The 17,496-nt window shown below is 38.6% G+C and overlaps 1 long non-coding RNA gene across 2 annotated transcripts in view; it reads right to left on the bottom strand.

The window, feature by feature from the left end:
• Nucleotides 1-17,496, bottom strand: part of LOC118443405 (uncharacterized) — a 51,737-nt gene that overhangs the window by 27,259 nt on the left and 6,982 nt on the right. The window contains exon 1 of one of the 2 annotated variants that reach the window (XR_004838671.2): nt 14,777-14,934. The exons of the other annotated variant lie outside the window; for it this stretch is intronic. This is a non-coding gene — a long non-coding RNA (uncharacterized LOC118443405). Of the gene's footprint in view, nt 1-14,776; nt 14,935-17,496 lie in introns of those variants that run through there. 2 annotated transcript variants of the gene reach the window in all.

Below are 17,496 nucleotides of genomic sequence, written 5' to 3'. Positions count from 1 at the left end.
ATGAAAATAATGAGTGCGTTTAAATCTGAAAAAATTAACTCTCCTTTTTCCAAGAAGGCGTTTGTAATTAAAAACTTGTACGTTAGGCGATACGACAAAGCGAAACGTTCCCTAATCATTCCCGGAAGATGCGAGAGAGAACGTTTCACGCATCGATATCTCGTGATGGCCGTATAACTCCGTGGCCGTTCGTCTAATCGGACTCGTCTAGAGGTATTAGTATCTCGATAGAAATAGAAACTTGTTGAATTTCTTGTCGGCGGTAAAGTAAAATAACTTTATTTAATAATTTCAACTGATATTAATGTTAATAACGATATATATATATATATATATATATATATATATATATATATGAATAATCTTTGTAATACTTTGGCGTTCGAGATCAAGATTTTTAAATAGTTGTCGAAGGAGCCTAATAGTAAGAATTCACACCAAGGCCAAGCATATTTCTTTCTTCCTTCGTCGGAAAATACGTATATGGTTCGAGGATAAAGGAACGAATGTTAAACAATGTTAAATCGCATAACGATGGCAACTGATTTAGTCGAGTCTCTCTCTCGCATAACATTTAAACAACGCTCCAAAAGTTCCAATTGAAATTGACGCAACACGGAATGCGAGTTCGTTCCGGACTATTGCAACGAACTAAGGGATAAGTTTTGAATGTGTCTCGCGTTTTGTAGTTTTTCTCTCAACTTTTATCAAGCCCGATCATTGACATTTATACTTGCATAACAAATTTATTATGTTATTTCATCTGACGATACATTTCGAAAGTATTTATCGAAAGAAAAAGAAGAGTAAACGGATACGTTTTATACGTATACGTTATACGTATATATTTATCAGTTTTGATGATATTCTTACGCTATCTTTGAGAAAATATTTACTTAACCGACTCGGCACATATTTTTAGACTCTCTTGTTTAATACATTTCATTAAGACAGTAATCGAGCAATTAAGTGGGACGGTCGGTACTCGTATCAGATTTTGTACGCATCACGAAATAATATAGTAGGTAGGTATTTGAAGGGAAATTATGAAAAACGATAATATCGAGGTTGACCTTAAGATCAACGCGCTCTCGCCTTCCTTCTCGAGGTACGAGAGCATTTTGCCTAACTCGGTGTAATTTTCCTATCAAACCGGAATGCTCCAGCTGCGAGCTTCATCGAAACAATGACGAATTGGAAGCGTTGTCCAAGGCCTCTCCTTAGCCTCATGGCGTTAATGGAGATACTAATCGCTAAGTGAACGTCTCGTTGTTATGTTATTATTGTCGTCTTAGTCATCGCTCTCGATACTACGCTTTGCACTTGATTCGTGCTGATCCGATTCTCTGGTTAAATCGGAGGAGAGCAGAGTATGTATTTGCTGATTCGCGTTAATACACGTCTTGGATATTTCCAAGACGTTTTAAACAAATCGATTTTCCTCACTTGTTCTTTTCTTGCTCACAGCTTCAGACCTGAAAGAAGAAAGGTCATTGCAAATGATCGTATAGATAGTTGCAATGTTCGCAAAGAAATGGACGGTTAGTTGCGTATTTCGTTGGAGAAGGTTACCATTATGCAACGATTACGTGTATGTATACGGAGCGAATTCGCGCAATTATCTCGATCATTATGATCGTGGTGCGAGTACGGTGAACGGTTTGCATAGAAATAGAGAACGCAACTGGCGTCGTCACTGTGGAAATCGCTTTAAATTTTGCTACGTGGCTACGTGGAAGGTGCCAAGGAAAGGTGCATAAAAATGAAAGAAACGAAAACAAAAAGAAATAAGAGAAAAAAGAGAAAAAAGAGAAAAAAGAAGAAAATAAAAAAATAAAAGAGTAAATAAACGTCGGCAATTGTTCACGCTCGGGAAACAAAACGAAACGAAACCGAGAGTAATGATAAAAGATTGGAAAAAAAAGAACGGAACCAACGCCGTTCTCTAGGTGGCACGTATTAAGTGTAAAATCGATGTTTTCTTTAGAGACGCGACGAGTACCATGTCCAAATGTGCCCTATTTCAATCGTCGTGTCGAAATAATCTATTGATATTAATTAGCAAAGAGAATCGTTTTCCAGACAACAATTACGTCGGTAACAATTTGATTAGAGTGAACGCGCAGGCGTAAGGATTTATACGCGATAAAAGGCGATAAATATTCTGCGAAAAAAAGAAACGTTGTCGTTCGATGGTCCACGAGCTCGCCTTTGGACTATCCAGTTTTGATTAATAGCTCGGCACTTGTCTCGAGCCGGACTTCAATTCAGGTGGCCGCTGTGTACATTGTCTCGATGATACACCTAAATGGGACACGGGGGCTGGTTAAAGAAAGATCATACAGCCCGATACGGTGCGTGCGATAATGTAATTGTTTAAGTTCGTTGATTCAGATCTACGACCGACGATAATCTTGATTTTTTTTCCAGGACGCCGAAAGGAAGACCGAGAGAAACTTAGGCGCGTCTTTTTTTTCTTTTTCTTTTTCTTTTTCTTTTTCTTTTTTACACTCTTTTCGACGGAGAACGGCGCAGGCTATCCGATTCGGAGGCGGAGGATACTACTAGAGAGGAAGAGAAAGAAAGAGAAGGATCAAGGAGCGGCTGTTCTCATTTGCCTTTTGAATTTTTTGCTTCATTCTAGAATAGAGAGAATATCCAGAGCCTTCTGATAATTCTCATTGACGTATGACCTGATATTCGATCCTTTGCCATAACGAAATATCTCGACGGTAAACTTCTAACACGCGTTTCTACCAGGACTTGAGAATCGGGTCACTTTCGATTTTAGGAAAGTTCTTGCAAAAAGGGTTAGATTTTGGAAAGGCGTAACTCCGTTAAAGTAAACTCGAAGAGTTTCGTTATTTTTTTATCACTTCTAACCTCCTTTCGAGTACAAAGATGCATCTGAATGAATTCGTTTCTATATTTTTTACTAACATTCGTTATTGCCATAATGATAAATTAAAATAATGATAAATTAAAATGAAAAGCTTTATCGAATCAAATATGGCATAAACTCATTAGTCCATCATGATCCTAATGGTCCTTTGTAAACGGAAAATTTCATTAATCGAAATTCATAAAACAATCGAGTTCGCCTCGTCCCCCTATATTTGCAAGTTCATCGGACGATCGCTTCGATTTATTATAATTTTTCTTCGATTTATACGAATTACGTGCCGGCTTTTTCAACCGATATGACGTTAATCTCGTTTTAGCATCAAATGCTCCGCATACGGTTGAATTTTTCAATCCATAAACTGGCTTAATACGCGATTGTAACGTGATTACAATTGTACCTGCGCATGTTCAGATCGAAACGTAGCCGCGAGACAAGTGGTCCCAAATTAAAACAACACTCGCAGCGATATCGCGAGATCCCTTTAATCGAAAATTGGATAGCGACCATAAATTTCGTCCGCGCTCGCAACGAATAATGCGGAAATGGTTTATAAATTATCGTTGTCGCTTAGATTTAACGAATACGCGAGTCGAAGGGTACAATGTATGTAGGGACTCTCTCTCTCTCTCTCTCTCGTCCTTTTGTTTTCTTACCCTTTAGCTAAGGTCTAAATAATATCAGATCTTTCTTTACCTCTTGTCCTCATCATTTCACGATTAACTTGCTTGTCGATTAACGACTGCCGATACTTGTACCAGGAGGGAAAGTTTGCCTCGTTAAAGAGTACATCCTTATAGATTTCGAAAGAAGCTAGATTTCGAAGAACGAGAAAATGATTTTGAAAAAGAGAAAGAGGAAAAGAAATGTTATATTGCTAGATCTCTAGTATTATATATTAATGGACTTTAACTAGAAAAGATAATGGGATGAAATTAGGAAAGTAACTTATACAATGATACTGCCAAGTAAAATCAAATGAAAGAAGGATAAAAAAGGATAAAGTTTATAGGAAAATAGTGATAGTAATAATGAAAGGTAAATATGTCTAATTGGTAAAATAGTACGGTGAAAGCAGAAAAAAGAATGGCGAACCGAAAAAAATCGGTTACCAGCATCTTTTCTCTTTCACATCCAAAAAGAAATTCCTTGCGACTATATGTCGCTCTAAAAAGGAAAGCAACATCGTAACTGTGGTCCGGTTCGTTTCGATAGTTTCACTCCCTTGAGAGACGCCGTACGTCTTAAACATCGTTCCTTCCAGACGCAAAAAATAAGATTAACAGCCGAAAGGACACATAGTTCGTGTATAAAATGTATTGCTCTCTATGAGAGGTTTCTGTCATTCCGTTTCTCTCTCTCTCTCTCTCTCTCTCTCTCTCTCTCTCTCTCTCTCTCTCTCGCTCGCTCGCTCGCTCCGTATATTTGTCCATTTCTTTTTCCCCGTTGAAAAAATATTTGACGCGCGTTTAGAACGACTATTGTCGTCCGGCCACTCGTCGATCCAGCTATTTGTATAAAACTATACGTGAAATTTTCCGTGAAGGATCAACGTGTCCGTGAACATATCTAAGTAAAAGGCAAAATATAGAAATGGCTAGATAATTATGATGTAATTGCCGTGGTTTATGAACACGTACGTACGTATTTGTACGTATGTAAGTGCAAGTAAAGATGGATAGTATATCGTCGACTAATTAATTAATTAATTCTCTTATAGAAGCGTAATTATTTCGTACATCTACCGTATCACAATTTAAGCTTCGCACAGATAGTACAAAGATATAATTACTATAATATATTTTGAATTATAATCTCGATTAGATCTAAAAAGAAACGCAATTATTTGATACTATGAATAGCTTAGGTATTGCGATAAGTTTCTTTTACTTTCTATGCAACAAGTAAATACTCAAGAAGCACATATTTACATTACCCGTATAGCGTATTTGTGTGGGTATAAGTTGAGATCTCGATTAACGTTTACGTCTCGTATCGTTATAAATATTCTTGATGATTCAATCGTCCGCCCTTTGAAATCGAGACGACGTCCTAAATTGAAGAGCGCACTTTCCCTTTGAGTCTCGAATCCTAAATGGGTGTGTCTCACGTTGCTCAGCTTCGAGTAAGAAATTTTTCACGCCTTATCGCGAAGCGTCAAGTATGATTCGTGTCATACTTGTCCCGAGAAAAGATGTCACGCCGTAAAAGAATCGCTCCGTAATATTTGCATCTGCCAAGGCATTCGGGATAAGTGAGAGAAAGAGAGATTTGCGAGACAATGGGTCGACGGCATTAATCTGACCTCGTGACGTAACGAGAAGGGATCGATCGACGGATCGAAAAAGGTAATTGTTCCGCAAAAATGTCAGTTTGACGAGGAGTCAAGTAAAGTGTAATTATTTAAGAGAAACCGATTTCGATTAATTCTCTCGAGAATTCTCTCTACCATCGAACAAATTCGTCAAATCATTTATTTCTCATCTCGAGTGCTCACCTTCTCCAAGGACGAACGATTACATTTTTGAGATAACATATCTAGATAATTGAAAACATTTGCCCGTTAAATAGCGCATATTTAGTGAATGCGCATATTTAACGAATACGCGTACAGCCTATTTAATAAATATCATGTCGGTTTTTTTGCAATTCAAATTAAACGTGTTTCGTGAGAATTAATTAATATTTATCGTCGCCAAGCAACACTGTATCCTTATTTATTCAAATTCCATACACACACACACACATGTATATATATATATATATATGTTATATTTATCGCATCTCCAAAAATTAGTCTCGATATTTATTATCACAAAGTATTATATATTATATCTAAGGAATGATATAAGATGCGCATCTTCACACAGAAGATGTAAAATCGAGAAAAAATTGTGACGGGAAAAAAAAATAAAGTATATAATCTTCTAAAGCGACTTCCTTATAAGCGATCATCTCGTAATGGTTGATTAATTGCTAATTGTAGCTGGGCCATCAATAATGATTCGATTTTCATTTAATTTTAAAAACGTGAAATATAGACGTGATATATTCGTTCGCTCGTTCTTATTGCGATTCCTTTTGGGATCTTGGGCAAAGAGAACCGAGGAGTAGGCGCACGCACATAGCAGGAAGAAAGCGAAATAACTTTCGAAGCGATTAGAAATAGGCACGCCGTCTCGTCTATACGCCATCGTCGGCTTCGGCTTTCGGCTTTGGCTTCGGTTCCTCGAGCAACAAGAGTAACGGCAATAGCAATGTGGCGGCTAACGTATGGTCGTTCGGTTAGACCGAGAGCGCGGCCGAGCGGAGGAACGAATATCAGTGAAAGTCGCTGAATGAAACGAAAAATGTGCCGATCTATTTACATATCATTGATTCGAGTGTTCAACGAGTACGTACAACATTATGCAACAATGTACGCCGCATAAACTTATTGTGCTAACAAGGATCACTCCTACTGGAATCTTGGAAAATAATATATTACGATATGTATTTTTTATGGACTCTAAGGCGATCGTATTTCAATATTTATATTTATAATATTAAAATTAAGATATGAAAAAGAAGAAATGCAGGTACATACATACATATGTATGTATGCATGTATATATATATATATATATATGTGTGTGTGTGTGTGTGTGTGTGTGTGTGTGACGTTTCAAGTAGATATAATATTTACTTACTTTTATATACTGCAGAAGGCTAGTCGATATAAAAGAGGTGGGTAGATATGTTGTATAAGTAGTAATAATTCTAAATTATTGCCAACCTAATCATGAATGAAACATCGTTGTTATTATGCAATTATAATGAAGCAGTCATGAAAACGATATATTTAACGATTATCTCGATAATCGGTTCGATTTTTAATTAAAATAACTCGAGTTATTTAAGACAATTTCTCTTAAATTCAGCACCCTATTCAAATCTCTAATCTAAATTTTAATAATATTTTGAGAAACTCTATAGTCGACCGCTGTAATCGTTCCTTACGTTACTTGCGTATACGTATTATAGAGGAATAAATATTAATTGTATTTGCCGCTAATGCGAAAATAATTGCAAGTACGGCCGAGTATGTGTACCATATTTTATTTCTTTCTATATCGGACAAAAACGAACGTACCATAATTGGAAGCAGACAACGTAAACATAACTGTCGAAATGAGCGGACAATTTCTATACAATACTAAAATATTTACTCGCGATAGAATCGAGAGTTATACTCTCTCTATCGATGTTTCGAACTTTGACACCTTCAGTAGATGTCTACTAATCATCGTATTATTCTAAATTAATCTTTTTATTTTTTATTTTTGCTAATAAAAAGAGATAATCGTATTTTCTCCTTTTTTGTTTTTTCTTTCGCAGGGTTCAAATTAGTGCAGCAAGTTGATATTTTCATACAAATTATTCCCTACGAAATAATGTCTTTAAAAGCCAGTTTTCAAATGCCACGCGCACCACGCGTATGCTGTAACTATTAATTACTTATACCTTGGAATAGGAAATGTTAAGATATGACGAAATTCCTTTCGCTACATTTCTTAACCGGCGATGGACTAGAAATGCAATATAAATATTATCTATTACTATCTATCGTATATGTTAGTTTCGAATAATTAGAGATTAGATCAAAACGATCATGTTAACAAGTCGACGTACCAAAGGATTTTATTCGTTAGTTCCTGGTGAATCTTTTGCTATTTCATCGTATGTCTAAAGTTACGTACTAACGTAAGTGTACGATCTATAATGTACTTTCGTAGAAACGTCGAATCTTATTGTCAAACCTAGATCTCGTAGGAATATTGCCAACGGCATACCAAAACGCACGCGTAACCAACGTTCTTACATTGGCTCATGACACGAAGATTTCCCCTTGTAACATAAATCGCAGTCGGACGACATCGTGACTATCCTCCAGAGATTTTTAACGATCTTATTAGACCAGTTCCGGAAAAGATCGTTCCCCTTGGAACGATATGTTTGGTTCTATTAAACTTTTAACATTTAATAATCGTTAGTTCGATCGAAATTTTATTGAAATTATATTAGTTAATTGCAGCATATTATCGAAAGAATACAAGAAGTACACTTAAGTAAATGATAGAAGGTGAAGATGGTGCACGCGGAATTGTCAGGTGCATAAAGAAATGCAGTCAGTTGCTAAATGAGATCGACAATGAGCAAGTCATATGGAATTTCGTATTTATGCAGTCAGCCGAACTGGTATTCCATACGACGCTACCTTGCGAGACTCGCATAAATACGTGCGAATCATATCCATCTGGGATAGTCTGGGTTCGTCTGCCAGCAACCATTGACGGGCCAAGAGACGATTGCTTTCCTATGGAAATTTAGTTTGATTCAATAATAGATCAGCCGTTGTTCGGTCGACTTCACTTTTCTCGCTAGGTCTAAGCTTTCCATAAGAGTTGTAAAACGAACCTAAAGAATTTCACCGGCGCGAACTATTTTAAACATGTGTCGGACAATGGACAGTCATAATTAAAGCCAAATCACGGAGAGTCTCTAGAATTTCAACTATTCTTCGTTCTGAGAATACTCGAAAAAAAGTTCCTTGAGAATATCGAGTCGGGATGATATATTTACGGCGCATATTCCCTTTTCCTCTCTCTCTCTCTCTCTCTCTCTCTCTCTCTCCCGCTCCCGCTCCCGGTATTTAGTCACCAATCACGTTATTCGAGTTGAAATAATACATGTCCGTTCCAGGTCCAATAGGTAGAATTCTAGAACGACTTCGTACTTGTTTTAATAAACCGCTAATTTTTTAAATTCGTCGAATTCTCGACGACGGCTATTAGATCGTTACGGTTCGTGTAAAAGAAGTGACAAAAAATGATTGCCTGTTGCATTGCCGGTCTAATGCCTTCGCGGAAAGAGTAATAGTAAGAATAGAGCGATTACTTTTTCGTTAACATAAGACATTGTGACATAACGCATGTAAGGAGCAAACAAAGTTTAATGACCATATCGCTGAGTTGATTCTTTGTATTTTAATATACACGTACCGAATAACTTCTTTTCTTACCCGTTACTTTATTTCTTAGTCTTTTTTACCTTTTAACATTCGTTCGAAAGTATGGAATACAAGGACCGTGCGTGATCGTTAAACAAGAGATTTAGTTCCAAGATAACCGTCGACGAACATTGTCGACGAAAAGACAGTTCGACGGTCGATCGGATAAACGAAAGTCGACAAAATCGATCGACCAGACGCAAAGATTGACAACATTTAACAACATTTACTAGTAGTCGCTTTGCCAGGTAGATATCGAGTGCGGTATTTGGTTCACGTTCTAATGAATACACGAGCGAAACGATTGTTCGGTTCGGGACACTTGCGTTAAGAAGCTATTTAAAATGGCGAATACTAGTTTTATACTCCGAAAGGGCGACATTGAGCGCTCCGAGCGTTACGATAATAAATCATGAAACGATAAAACACGGTAAGATAGCGAAAGGCGACTATGAGACAAGGCATCCAGACCGTTACGCTTACGAGCGTCTAATTCAAACGGCAACGTCATTGCTAACCTTTGCGAAAGGAACTTGGAATAACAATGGTCACGAGTTTCTCTCTCTCTCTCTACCTTTCAAAAGTTTTTTCCCCCTTCTTTTTCTTCTCAGTTCAAGTATTTCGTCATTGTTACGTACAATCGATCTCTAATTGTTAAATAATTCTTAGATAGATATTTCCTTTATTTGCTTTAATTAATTTGATAATCGTACATTGGTAGCCATGCAACTCGAGTAAGACGAATTTCCGGAGAAATATTATCTCGATATAAGATGGCTCGGTGTCAGAACGATATTTGACCAGCTAGATACTTGACCCGTACGATAAATAAATTGTAATAGCGCTCTGTTGTGGAAAGTCGTTACACCGAGCTTTTTTCTTTCTTATTTTTGTTATTTTTTTGTTTGTTCATTTTTCTTTTCTCTATAATTATCATCACCGATCGATTTGCTTCGTGAACGCTTCTTCGAAAGCCCCATACGGGGTTTTCCTGATTTCGAATAACGGTATAGTATGGTAATACTATATGTATTTTATTATGCATAAAATTATAATCATTCGCGCATAAATCAGGAATCTTCGAAACATCCAGTGTGAAAAAGGCGATTCAAAGCGATTTGAATGTAAACAAACAGGGATACTATTATTTTTTCAATCATAATCAATATGTAAATGCGCGATAAGAGCCGGCTTGTTACGACCTACGTAGTAAGTATTTATTTACTTACTTACTATTGTTGATTCGTTACGAAGGAGTGAACGCTCGGAGGAGAATCTATTCCATTCTTCTTCGTCCAACGCCCATGCGATGGTTGACTCTTGTAAGGAGCCTTTTAATAAACATTATGCCGCGCTTACACGCCTAGATGAGATCTATCTCGCAAACGTAACGAACGAGGAAGTATACGTTCCTAGATATCTGTCACTTTAGAAATCTCTTGTCTCGCAAACACGCCAATGGATCTGCCAAGGATTGCCGATGTTCTTTTTCTTTGCTTTCTTTCTTCTTTCTGAAAACGTGCCACTTTCACTCGTTTATTTTCCTTTCAAAATTATTTTTCCATCTCACAAGCACCGATGGATAGCTCGTACGTTCAATTCATGCAGCAGTTTTTCTTACTTCTAGTAAATCGAAAAGCCTTCGAATTAACATTTTGAGAATACTCACAATTAGGAGAAAATAAAGTAAAGTCGTTCCTATTTTTCTGGATCTTTTCTTTTTCTCGTTGTTTTATTTTCTTTCCTTCCCTTCTTTTTTACACGATCGTTCGTTTAAGAACGAACGCTTTCTTTTCGAACACGCGGATATGCGGCCTCGAGATGTACTCTTTCCTCGAATTGCTCCAGATCCCTTTCCTTAAACGTATTTTCCAGGAAACACCTTTCACCTCGAAAGATTAAAACTTATGGCCCCATCGCGACCGATGCGCAACTGGTTATGAATAAAAGGGATATCGCGAGTGATAGACGACTATTCTCGCATAACCATTCGATAATTAATGTCAGAGCGGCATTATAGCGATGATAGATCGTTACAGCAATGAGTCTCGTTAAATCGAAATGGTGTATTTTCACTCGGTAAGATACAATTCTACGTAACTTTCGCGTATGCGAAATCAACTGCGACGCATGAAAAACGCATAATAATAAACACGGATGTTCCAACGAACGCGAAAAAGAGAGACCAGATTAGATTTTCCAAGAGTTGGATATTCTGTCGGCGGCGCGCTACCTTATGCAGGGATTTGACAAAGTATTGAGAAAAAGAAAGAAAAAATAATAAAGGATAGAATAGATGGAATTAGAGAAAGGGAGATAAGAAGAAAGGATCTCTATGGCACTAGTTCTACCTTTCTTCGATTACGCCGGCGTAATCAAGAATCAATTATAGGTTGGTGAATATACAATGTGTTTGGCTCACAATCGATATACGAAAGAAAAGAAAGATTGAACGGCGACGCGCTGTATGACGGACGTACGGACGCTGTATTCGTACGTGTGTTACGAATCCTTTACGCGCCGAGAGTTGTACGCGATGGTATCGTTAATCCCATCATTAATTCGTAGGATTTAATTCTCGCGTATAGAATGCGAGAACGATGCTTATGCGACCACGGTAAACCGATCCCACTCGTTCGATAAATTTCTTACCATCTTTCTTACCGCTACTACTATATATTAGAAATAGTCGACGAGAAGACGGATAAAACGTTCGTCGAACGGCGAATTCGCACGCTCGTCTTGCGCAACTTGCGTTCGATATCGTAATCGAAAGGAAGGATTGGAGGAGGAAGGAATATCATAAATAACAGGGAATGGGAGAAACGTGTAAAGCTAGTCGGGCGGGTAACATTCGCGATCGTAAAAAATGTCTGATCCAGTGACGATAGATACGGTCCAACCTGAAATCGTATCGTTTACACTCTTTTATCTCATTTTCTTTATCTCGAGTTTTTACGAGAAAATTATGCTAAGGCGAAAACAGAACAAAAATCTAGGACGATCGTGATTTTGTCAAACCTTCTTTCTCCTTCCCTTTCTTACATCGAAGAAATCTCACCGTCACATCCCAACGATTATGCACGTGTCTGTGACCGTGAAAGAACGCGGACGCAAAGAGAGCGAGATTTTCGGTGAAAGTTTCACGAAATGAAATATTGCTCCCGCTCTATTTCGCTAGATATAGCTTCAAAAAGATCAACATGATCGCGCGCGCTTTATCTTTCCTTTTTTCTCCGGGTAATACCAATTACACGGTTGGCCATTATTTACGATAGTCGGTGTCCTATCTCTATGCAAATTTATTATCTTACCGTAAAAAATATCAAAGTGGATCTGGACTGAAGATCTAAATTAGAGATAAATAATATTATAGTATTAGGAAGAATGAAAAGTGGAGAATGCTTTCGTTGAACGTGGAGTTGAAATTAGAAGAGGTGCGAGGCAGTGAATTCTAATTGTAAGAATTTTCACAGCATCCATGGCCGAACGAGCGCTCTCATGGAATTCCTCTCGGCGTTCTAAGGACACGATAATTATATAATACGACAGAGATTACTCGGATCGAGCTGGTGTGGAAGGAGTATGCAAGCCGACGATAGAGAAAGGTATATGGAGGACCAGGGGGGAGAGAGAGAGAGAGAGAGAGAACGAGCACGCACACAGGAGGAGGCGGATTCTAAGGCGCGCGAGATTGTCACGCGAGATCCGATCAGCAAGTGTTTCGTCAGAAAGTCAACGTGCAAGGTGTGCAATAAATCGTTGCTCTGGCTTTTGTTGGGCAAGGACGCACGATGATGATGGTAGTAACGTGCTACACATCCAACGCTCTGAGATAAATTAAAGATCGGAACAAAAGAGATGAGAGTAGAACGAAAGACGAGTGGAGAATCGGATAATCCAACTGGCTCGCATTGGTTGGATATAGTTTGGCCGGATGGAGACAACGGTCGACTAAGACTGGCTTTGTGGGAAGAGCGTGAGAGCGCGATCACCAATTACTCCTCCTCCACCAAACGGACGATGCTACCGAACGATCGATCGTGGTATCTCCGGTATTTCGTTAGCCGCTTTGTTACTCGCCGCGTTTACCTCATCCTTTGCCTCAGTCCTCCTGCCGATGTTACCTCGTTAACCATTATCTTGCTTGCTTTTAGGTTAAATCGACTGGAAGAAGGATATGCGTGTATTGTTTCGACATTTCTTTAACCACCAACTTTCTCTTGGACACTCGGGAGTATTTCGTATATGGGCGTATATATATATATATATATATATATATATATATATATATATATATGAGTTTCTTGAAAATTGCTCGATCGACTCGATGACAGGGTCTCTTATCGGGAAAGAGGGACGGAGATGTAGAGTTCCCTCTGATAGGAGGAACCTTCTTTTCTTTTATGAATTCTATTTTGTGTTCATCGATTATTTTGCGACTTGAGAAAAGTGCATTTGCATACAATGTTACTCGCTGCATCGTAATTAGCTAATACGTAGCGATTGAATTTTGCCGTAGCACGATCCTGTTGCGTCACGGACGCGATCGACGTCCGTTCTCCGTATAGCCTTGCACTAGCTAACACTGTCACGAGGATTAAATTATAAACTATGCTTTTACTTCCAAGTGAGCTCGTAGAAAAGTAAACGGAAGAGAGAGACAGAGAATCCCCCTTTTGAATCGATTTTCTGTCAGCGATCGTTCCGCTCGTCGTTAGCGTCTACTTTAGTTCATTCATGACTTCACGTTCGTTCGATTGGCTTATAAACGATGATACTTATCTCAGCACGAATAAACGAGCAAAAGGAGGGGCAAGATGATGTCAATTTGGATTGCCGGTAAATGTCAGTTATCGCATTGGCTTCAATTTCAGAAGAAGATTAAATCTGAATTTATACTCGATTATTTGGCCGGTAGCGAGAGCGATATTCAAAGGTGCAAACTATTGTCGTACGCTAGTGAAAGTGTTTGATCAGAGACCCCTATTTAATATCCTACGTCTGAGAGTAGTAAGACGTAGGAAAGGATTAAAAGGAAAAGATAGAAACGACTTATGTGTCCAGCTGTGCGCGCGATTCGAGTCTTTCTCCCTCCCTCCCTCCCCCCCCCCTCTCTCTCTCTCTCTCTCTCTCTCTCCCTCCGTTTCTCCACAACTACTTCCCGCTCTGGAAAGACTCGAAAATCGCGCGAGCGCTCGTGCGAGACGAATTGCAATGCTCGACACTCTTTCGGAGAACGTTCCGGTCGTTCGAGTGTGCGCAAAGGAGAATGTGTGACCCGTTCTTACGATACGAGCCTCGGTCAATATTTTTTTCTTCCTTCGACCCTTTCCCCTCCTATGGTAAAATTTACTTCAATCGATAGCGGCGAAAAGAGATATTTTCGTTAGCCAGCCACGGTTAAACGGAGTTTGTTACTTGAACGAAGCGCGGATAATACCGGTAGTCGCATGACCACTTGCAGTTTCGCCAGCAACGTTTAATGACACGAGAAAGACAGACCGGTGGTAGTTATGTTCAATACGGTAATAAGTCTTTTGTCGATCGCTTAATTGCCGTTCCTCATTTTCTGTTTCCAATAAATCCACAATATCAGAGGTAATTTTACAATTATTTCTATTAAATTTGATTATCAAATATATCTATCCAAGTTAATAATATCTGATAATGATGTAGCATAAATGCATCGATACTCCGTATACAACGGCGAATCAAGAAAAGTCACGTTGGTCCTTTGAATTTATTAAAAAAGACAATTTTTCTCGAAAGAATCGAAACCAAAGGAAATATATAGGTACTTACTTACTCAGTTACTTACTTACCTATCTTTTACGTCCGTCATTTTTATTGGCAAATTATTAATATTGAAGAGTAATATTTCTAAGAAGGCGATACCATGGATAGCTCTGTATGAGAGATCGATGTCTTCTGTACGTGCAAAAGCCTATAATCAAGCGCGGTTCGAACGATGGTGAAATTACTTTACCGAGTCTACACGCCGCACTGCGGCAATATGCATTTTTATTGGGCTTTAATGGCAAGTATATGCGCGAGTGGACGTTGCTATATATTATGTGCGAGTGTGGATACGTACGTAAATGCATATGTATTAAAGAAAGAACGTTTCCGTTCGTTTATATGTAGAGCGGAACCTTTACGGGTTAGGGGAATACGGCAAAAAGATCAAATGAAAACGTATTTCGAGGGTAAGTGGGGTTGACTGGGTAAATAAGTGTGGAAAGTAATGTTTCGAGCGTAATTAAATGTTTTAAAGGACGCGTTTAAGAGGATAATTAGCCGGATGGGAGATAATTTTCATTTAAATTAAGTGCGGATGGACGTTAAAGGCGTTTAGTCGGGTTCGATCAGATTTTACATTTTTAGATTAGATTTAATAATAACTTCGATTAAATTTATTTCTGCGTTAAGGATATTCGGTTCACTGGCTAAGCTCGACGAGGCTTATACATTTTATACATTTCTTATACATTTCTTTTTATACATTTAATATGAAAACAAAAAAGAAAAAAACATGTATACGTCGAAGAGTGCCTCGTGGAGTGCCGTCCGAGCCCATACTCGTACATTCTTAGGAGTTTTCCAGCAACAGAAATGCAATAGCTACCGGAACGCGGTCACCGCATGAAATTTCATGCTTCTCCTTTTTCCGTAACGCTTCGCCTGATTTTTATGCGCATCCAAAGATATCATCTCGACTAGTCGTTTATTATTTTTTTTCTTTTTTTTTTTTTTTTTTTATCTGCATTTATATGGCACCAAGATGGTCGCGATACGCGCCATCCTTTGCTGGAAGAAAATCGTGACGTTACACGGTCCGAGCATCGATGTTAGCCCGCCAATGGAAGTGACTGATTTATTCGCGATTTCGACATAAAAATATACGACGTACATATATCGTGCTAGGCTATATAAACTTTATTACGGCTTAACTTTGTGGAAGGAGACGGGCCGCTGGCGGGCGTTCTAGGATAATTTTTTAGAACACAAAAAAGCAAATACGCGCCGAACTAGAATTTATTTCCCGTCATAACGCTTCGACACGATCGCACATAATTCCTCTTCTACCGCTACAAGTTTAATCTATCGTCGATTTGTTTTTGACATTGATATTTGGATTTCTCGCTTCTCAATGTGCCTTTTTTCGGCCTATCTCGACGGCTTCTTTCTTTAAATGCTTACATTTTGAGCTCGTTTGTCTTCGGTTTAACCGATCGTTAGATCGAGATCTGGCTGCGACTAAGATCGGATCGGATCGGATCTCTGAGCTAATAAGTGATTACGTTTCCATCTCGCGAAAAAATAATAATTACCAATTCGATGGCGAAGAAAAAGGGAAGGAGAGATGGTATTTTTTTCGATCACCGGGGAAGAAAACTTTCACTGAGGATACGAAGTAAAGAAATGAAGTACGTATATACCGTACTGTACAGCATATGCACGTTTTACGAGTGGCAACGCGTTTTCTCGCACGCTGGAAATCGGAACACGCGTGCTCGGATTAACATAGAAGGGGGATAAGCCTTCGCCGTCTAGGAGGAATTAGGGTGAAAGTTTTCGAGAGACACCTGACTTAGATATTCGATCGAAGTGCTCTCATTATTTCCATCTCCATTTATCTTTGTTTTTCCATCTTTTCTATTTTTTTTTTTTACGAACGTGGTCCGATGCGTGGTGAAATATGCGCCAAGGAGTTTTACGTAGAAGGACGTTGCGCGTGGCTACGTTCTAGGAGAGAAGCTACGATCGGAGAGAAGCGAAGGAAGAGAAGTTGCACGAAAAATCGTCCCGTAATAATTAATCGATAATAATATTCTTCTACTGGTGCTCAAAATCACCGTGATAATAATAAAGTATAACAATGTACGGATTCGTTCGTTTTTTTCTTTTTTTTCTTTCACCTTACTCCTTACTTTGCTTGAAAAGTCTTCCCATTTTCCGCCCTTTTTCTTTCCTTTTTCCTTTTCTTTTCTTTTTTACGTACTTTTTCTCTGCCCCAATGTACGAAAGTAATATTGCAAAGAATACAATTATTATGGTAGTCGTAATTCGTTACCAGCTTATTGGAACGTGAGAAAATTGTTCAATTGTTTCTCTCTATGCGCGAGTTCGAGTATAACTCTTTAAGATTGGCGCGCTCGGCACTAAGACGGAATTCTATTATTGTTCATTTCGAGAGATAGATTCGTCGCGAGCAAATACTTTCCCGTATGTCGAGCCGCAATAAAAGTCGAAAAAAAATAAGTGTCGATCATTTAATATTATAATATTTAGGAGAAAGCAATGTCGCGCTCTTGTCGCTGTCGTCGATCTTTGGCGTCGAAAAGCATCGATCGCGAATCGATGGTTCGAAACGCGAACGTTCTCTATCATAGAAAATGATTCCTATAATAGTATAAAACTAGAAGTTTGCCATGAACGAACGTTCGCCTTGTTTGCAAATTTATTTGCGTTCGCGACGCGCATTCGTACGCAATATCGAGATATACGTCGAATGCACCTGCGTACAAGCCATTCTATTCGC

This window comes from Vespa mandarinia, chromosome 7, assembly GCF_050613455.1.
Source record: "Vespa mandarinia isolate Hongniang chromosome 7, ASM5061345v1, whole genome shotgun sequence".
NCBI lineage: Eukaryota > Metazoa > Arthropoda > Insecta > Hymenoptera > Vespidae > Vespa > Vespa mandarinia.
This window is presented reverse-complemented; position numbering and strand designations above follow the sequence as displayed.